The sequence below is a fragment of the Callorhinus ursinus genome, unplaced genomic scaffold (genome assembly GCF_003265705.2).
Source record: "Callorhinus ursinus isolate GAN/ISIS: 27379988/994484 unplaced genomic scaffold, GSC_fseal_2.0 scaffold1, whole genome shotgun sequence".
NCBI lineage: Eukaryota > Metazoa > Chordata > Mammalia > Carnivora > Otariidae > Callorhinus > Callorhinus ursinus.
Genome location: NW_027397063.1, coordinates 104,935,936 through 104,942,793, shown reverse-complemented (window position 1 = coordinate 104,942,793; position 6,858 = coordinate 104,935,936). Strand labels below are relative to the sequence as shown.

At 35.0% G+C, this 6,858-nt stretch overlaps 1 long non-coding RNA gene across 2 annotated transcripts in view; it reads left to right on the top strand.

Moving 5' to 3' along the window:
- Window positions 1-709: 709 nt before the first annotated feature.
- LOC141370689 (uncharacterized) overlaps window positions 710-6,858 on the top strand; it is a 39,560-nt gene continuing 33,411 nt past the window's right edge. For both annotated transcript variants that reach the window (XR_012374961.1, XR_012374960.1), the window contains exon 1: window positions 710-885. This is a non-coding gene — a long non-coding RNA (uncharacterized lncRNA). The remainder of the gene's footprint in view (window positions 886-6,858) is intronic.

The window sequence follows — 6,858 nt, the reverse complement described above, 5'->3', positions numbered from 1 at the left end:
ATGACATTTAGATGTCCTTGTTACCCTTAAAATGAGTTTTATTGACAATCAGGGAACAAAAAGAAGGCCCAGAGAAAGCCCAATGTTTTATAGGCTTGCTAACAACATCTTAGTGCAGAGGGTGAGGAGAAAGCCTGAAGTTGCCCCCATTTTCCCCTGCTTTGCTATATCACCATGACAACAGATATAGAAATCACTTAGTGACTCCTAGAAAGAAAACACAGTGACACAGTACCCCTTGTATGGCGAATCAAACTAAAGCCTTCATTCAAATAGCTATTCAGCTTGGGCATTCATGTAGAGGATAGGGTGGGTTTTACACAGGTAACTACAAGGGAAAGGCCAGCAGACCCTCCAGCCCCAGCATATGGCAGCGTCTCTGTCTAATTAATGCATCCTCAATAGAATTGATCCATTTTAAATTTGTTTTCTTTTACTTGAAACATCATTAATGTAAAGGGCAACATTAATCAACACCGTGGAACTTAAAAGGGCATTAAAGAGTGATCTTTTTCCCTATGCAACAAGAATCTTTTCAAGTAGTTGTGTTAACTGCAGCGGATTCGAGGCTCCTTCTGAGTTCTCAATCCGAAGGCAAATCTAGAGAGGCCTCTACTGGCCAGTCTCTCTCAGTGCACTTGTCCGTGCGGCACTGTCTTAGAAAAGCACGGAAGAGAATGACTTCCAGCTTTTACGGGGAAGTTGCACACAAGATGGATCACGGATGAATGTACCGTACAAAACATTGAATAATGGCATTCACACTTTTGAAGTTGTCATGTCTAACTGCCTTTTTTCAAGTAATAAAAGGATCACAAAGCTCTGATGAATGAGCTGCTCGGACACTTTGAGATATTTTAAGATTGTTCAGCAAGGATATAACAGGTAATCTCTTTCTCTCTCTCTCTCTCTCTCTCTTTACTTTGTACATCAGACTCTCATGAAAGTGTGAGATTTAAAGCCATTCTAACAGGCAGTTCTATTTCTTGACATTGTCTTTGTGGGAAGGGTGGTGGATGGGGCATATTGCTGACACCCATACTCCTTATATTTCTCTCAGTTAACAAAAAAACTGAAGTAAATCTTAAGATAAAACTAAAGTATCTGAAAATTATTTTTGGCTTAATTGCAAAGCAGAAGTTGTCTGCCAAGATTTCCTACTTATACTGAAGAAATGTGGGCCAAACATCGTCTCCCCAAGTGAGATTAAACACGAAAATATCACTGCAGCATGTTTTTATCAAATTAAGCCAAGAATAGACTCACTGCTCTTTATAGAGGAAAAAAACTTTGGGGGGAAAAAAGAGAGATTTAATTTTTCCCCCAGAAGTTTAAAATTATTTAATATTTCCTAGGGTAAGGATAAGTATGATCTGCTTCTGCATGGAGAAACTCGGGGTTTTTTTCTCTGTGGAAAAATGACTCCACAAGTGTCATTTAACTTTGAAAGTTTTCAAAAGACAAAACTCTAACTCTTTTCTTGTTTTCCAACATTTATATTTTTATATTCAGTACTATTTGAAATAAGAGCATACCAAGATTCTACTCAAATTGCCTTTGAAAAATCCCACGAGTTATTTTTTGTTGCAATGTCTTAATCTCTTGAACCTTAGGATTTCTCCCAGCATACTTTTGGTAGGGTTATTTCATATTTCAAATCAGTTCATGTTTATTTGAGATAAAATTTTAGTCAAGCAATTTTTCATAGGATAGTTTGGTTAGCATGTCAGTAAATTACCTTCTGGATTATACAGGTAATGCATGATCTTCTTTCAAGTGAATTTTGTTAGATGTCTTGGGATGGCTACCTTGTAGTCACAATAGTGACACCTTCTGGTAGAAAGAGAACCAAAAATAGGTTTAGTTTTCCTTTTGCTTATTGTTTTTAGAGAACGCTACCAGGGACTCTGTTGGTATAAATATAGCTTATTTACAATTATCTTTGCAGGTCTTTTAAACATAGAACAATACATTCCCAAAACCTCATAAGTGAGAGGAAAAGCCCAAACGATGAAATGTAAATATTTAGTTGTGAAACTGAAAAAAAAGTTACTAGCAGAGGAATGCTGTCTAAATTACTCCCGAATAATATATAGATATATAATTACAATCTTTTGGGTTGTTATGTAACATAGAAAGTGAGAAACCAAAATTTCACAATTGTCTTTCTGCAAAGTGCCATATCTCACAGAACTGGAAGATGGATGGTTGAAGTCCTTAACAGAAATATTTAACATTTCTCTAAAGTTTCCTTAAATATTTAGTAAATGTTTTACATTTAAGAAAGAGCAAAAGTGATCCATGAACAAAAAGATCAGATCATATACTTCAGAGCAGCCTAATGGTCAACAATCTTCGGGGTTTTACGCTAATTTAACAAGAGATGCTCTTCCAGAATATGGATTTATCACAAGTCAGAGGAAAACATTGGAATCACGTTGGAATGTGATCATTTTTCGACTGAGCGAGAAGCACATGGTTTGCAGAACATTGTATACAATAAATACGTACTCTGCATCAGAAATGATTTGACATTAAAAACAGACTTTGCCAAAACAGATCCATAGCTACCGAGGAGAGATCTTCATTTCTCTGGGAGGCTTCAGTGATGCTCCTCTCTAAATTTTATCTGTTCTTAATTTATAATATTATCACACAGCACATCAGGGAATTTTCAGTTCCCCATACAGTACATGAAGACTTTTATAAGAAACTACCTTTGATAATTATCTGAAGACCCATGTAACACCTGTGTAAGTCTTTTTTTTTTGGACTGGGTAGCAATTTACTTGTTAAACTGTGAAACTAATAGTATCAATAATTCTAGAGTTTTGCAGTCACATGAGATAAAAATGGCAGAAGAGAAAGAAATCAATTTCAACCCAGGGTTAATTGGAGTGAGCATTTCCATGCAAAATGTGCCTGATCCTTCTTTCAGAAAACTTGAGATCTTTATTGATATTTCAGATCACAAAGAAAATATGGCTATCAGTCCCCCACCCCAGATATTGTTTTTCCTTGGGGATTGTGGTCACCCATATGGTAAACCAGCGAATCGTTTAATCCATGATACACATTTATGACTACTTTTGTGATATCACTGTGAGGAAACATGAAAATGTCTCACAAATTATGCGGCAGACAGTTATATTGGTGTCTTTGAAACCATCTTTGGCTCTGCTGTGTGCCTTTGTTTGTACAACTTGAGCACATGCTTCAAAATGTCATCCAGATTACAAGCATGCAGGGAATGAAGTATTACTCCTATATCAATATCAGAAGCATGCTACTTTATTTCATTAAAGAGTTCATCAGCGGATTGCCCTTGGTAAATTTGCAAAATTCCTTCTTTGTATTTCTTGCAAGACTTAATTTCCAATGTGCTTTGTGATCTGAGAAAAAAATCTTTGAAAATTATTTGTGATGATGGGTATGGGGAAACAAAGGACTTTTAAAATCATCTAAATTACAACATAAAAATCACAAAGTGCAACATTTATACAAAATAATTTGGCCAACCCCCTGGCAATTGAGTTGGGATACAATGTGCTCGGAGTGAAAGCAAGAACAGAAATGAAAACCAAATACCCACAAAGATTGGAAAAGTTTGAGCTTGGGTTTGGGTTTTCCTGAGTACCTGAAACAGCAATTCCGCTGATCATTAGACACAACTATAAAGAAAGGCCCTATTTTGCCTTTGGAGAGTTCATCCAGAGATTGCACAAGGGATTTGCACAGAAAAAGCTTCACAAAACCCAAGGGCTGTCAGAGGGAAATGGTATCCAGGAGGACAGGGCAGGCCAAGCATCCCTTCCACAGCAAAGCCACACAAGAGGGCCAGAGGCGGCGCAGCGGCTGCCAAGACAACTGCCTACCAAGTCTGCCAAGGAGCCAGAAGCCGCTTGTGGGAAAATATCACTTACCCTTAGCATCTGGGTCCTGGGATTGTTATCCAAAGAGACCGAGTGGTAAGATACAGTGGGATAAACAGCATCCCATTAAACACACACACACACACACACACACACACACAAACACACACACACACGCGCAACATTCCCTCTCTGTGTACAGAGGGAGATAAGCCATGCATGGTCTTGAATTAGTAAGACTTTCTGTAGTTGGAATTCTTTTCAACAAGATTTATTCTTAGCTATATATTCATACTTCATAATGAGGTGAGCTTTAGTAAGTGCTTTTCACCAATAGCTTTGGCTTGTAAAAGCCAGGAATTAGTTGCATTTGTGACTATTTGCAGATGTGTATAGTCTACTATGAAACTGTTATTCCCTTGGAGTCGCTGGTTGTAGCTGGCTGATAGGATTTTTTAAAAATTGAATCTTGATAACGATAAACTAAAATGAAATTTGATGTTAAACTTTTTTTCCCCCTGTTTTTGGTATTGTATCACTATTTATTTTTAAGAGGCCAGGTTCCAAACATAGAGTCATAAAATAATTGGTAAATTCGTATTTAATATATGCTATATAATAATCGTATAATATATAACTATAATTCATATGTAATATAATATATGGTTTTACATATACGTTTAAGCTTGGGAAAACGTCTTCGCAAGTCTGCACTTTCAATTTACATCTGAATGAGTGTTTTTAAGGTTTCCAAATGTGACAATGTGATCATATAGATTCACTTGGTATTGAAATATGGAACAGGGGAGGGAGTGGTCTAGAGAATTTAAAGGTTGGAGACACCTTGTGGTTGGCACAAAGGCCTTTACTTTTTAGCAATATAACCATTGTTTGAAGATCATTATTATGGTAGGAAGTAAGTAATGGCCTTCTTTTGGGTATTCAGTAAAAAGATAAGAAAAGTATTTTTCATTTGAAAGATTTTGCTCTGATATCAAGAACAGAGTGCTGTTTTAAGTGTCAATGGCAATACGATGTGCCCAAAGATAAATTTTTTCATATTTAAATTCATTACAAGTCAATTCTATTACCCAGGCTAATGGAGAGCATTTGCAATGACAATCTCACTTATTTACACAGCAGATTTATTATTAAAACTTTTTGATTTTCCATGAATGAAATTAAAATTTCAATTGTGTTTGGTTGACTTAAAAAAATATGCATCTCAAGGCCATAAAATCCAGTTGCTTATTTATGCATGTTACATGAGATAATGCATATGGGCCTGTTTATGCTACAATATACATAATGACATACATATAACTACTTAAAAACATATTCCACATGTGCATAAACTTTATTATATGGATACTTAGTTGTTTATTTGTATAAATAGTGAAGTAATTTAAGAATGTCTACTATCTAATGAAAACATGAGGACAATGTTCAAGGGAGATGAAATTTTGTGGAAGTGCAAATCCATGAACAAAAGTGCAATTGATGTGCTTTTATTTTTGTTGTTTTTCATTATCACATACACACAAAAGAAAATTGATTCTTCTGACTGATAGTCTTTTGTTTAATAGTTTATTTCTTTTCTTGTACCAGAAATTCTCAAAATCGTTCAAATTTAGTTTCATACTTATAGCATTTCTATACAAATTAGAATGGTATGGTGAGAACAATTTCTTCTATGTTGCATATCTGTGTAGTTGGGGAACAGCCTGTGAATTCAAAACCATGTTCAGTTATGGAAAGAGGAAGATGAAGGAGTAGGTCCTAATCATTTTACTTCACTTAAAAATTTTAAATTTTCAAAGGAAACGTGAAATACTCCAATCTTCGTCAGTACATAAAATAACTTACGAACAGATGCAAAAGACTGATAAGAATTTATGAAAACTTTTTTTGTGCTGTGTGTTGTTACATTTTCCATAAAGGAAATAAATGTCACCAGAAAGATATACATGAAATCAGACCTACTTTCTATAGGTCATTTAAATCGTTACACTTTATAACTATAATATTAAAAGTGAGTCTTTAATTTTGATTTTACCTTTAAATATTTGTACATATTTGTCACTTTTGTTATATCTTTTCCTCAGAATTTTTGTTTCTTTCCATTTGTCTTTTTTTTTTTCATGTTATTTCTCATTGCTAAGGTTTGCATGGAGCAGTTCCAATTTTCATTCTTTTAATTATTTTTGTATAATGCCTTTAATATTTAATAGTTTTTTCCTCTTAAGTTTAGGTGGTTTTTCAACCCACCAGTTTAATTAGTATTCTTTAATATCACATAATATTTCCTAGGATGTGGTATTATATACAAAAGCATTTCTCCAAATCCTAGTAGTGTATTAAAACTAGCAAATTTCAACTTGTTATAATTGCATGTGGCAGGATCATTTAACCCTTGATGATCTTAACGTTTTAGATTGTGAAAAGGAAGATCACAGTCATTTACTAAAGCCAGAGCAGTTTGCACACTTAACTAAATACATTGCCATGCTTCCCAGGGATTTTTTTTTTCCCCTGGAATACACTGTCTGAAGCTGCAGAGGACAAGTTAGCCTCACGTTCCCCCGTGTTCATCCTATATTCTTTACAACTGTCCAAATTGTATTAGAATTTGCTTATAATGATGTTATATGATGTCCTTGTTGTGATACCTGCGTTTGTAGAGAACTTAATATTGATTTACTGTGTCTTTTGCCCATCTTTGAGCAGCCAGGATGGCAATTACAGCTGTTGGTGGTATCTATTTTGTCTTTTCATAATTGTCATTTCTTGTTCTACTTAAGATTAAAATATGAAAATTGTACCACGTGCACATCAACAGTGCATTAGCCAAGTTATCAGCAATATCTGTGAAGAACCATCATTTTCACCATGGCTCTTTACCTTGCCTCTTCATTTTATTTATGAAAATTGCATGCTACAGTATCAACTTGAACAAGGAATGCATTCGAAGGTGAGCCTCCCTGAC